We start from the raw sequence: 407 nt of genomic DNA, 5'->3' as shown, positions 1-407 counted from the left end.
GGGGGTTCCTAATCTAATGGCCACAGATGGAATAATCCAGCGGTGCTGGTAGGACCGGTGCAGCGGTTCGGCCGGTCGACCGGCGCAGATCACTGTCCATTGGACTTTGCTCTTTTTAAGTCAGCGTCTACGTGGCTTGTGGAGGCCTTGGAAAAGAGATGGTATATAATTCGGTATTCGAATCTGGGAAAAGAAGGACGCCGATGATTGTACCGAATCCGCTTTGGCCTCGTCCCCTACCCGAATCGCCCTCCTACTTTCCGCAGAATTACGGCCGGACTGCCACCGCATAGATTCCCCACCCCGCCCTCCCCTCGTCTCCCCTATTTCACTTGCGCCTCCCCACCCGGCGCCCCACCGCGACCGCCAGCGAGGAGACCGACCTACCTAGGGTTCGCGCCTCCCCG

Source organism: Triticum dicoccoides, chromosome 6B (assembly GCF_002162155.2).
Source record: "Triticum dicoccoides isolate Atlit2015 ecotype Zavitan chromosome 6B, WEW_v2.0, whole genome shotgun sequence".
NCBI classification, from domain to species: Eukaryota; Viridiplantae; Streptophyta; class Magnoliopsida; order Poales; family Poaceae; genus Triticum; species Triticum dicoccoides.
This window is presented reverse-complemented; position numbering follows the sequence as displayed.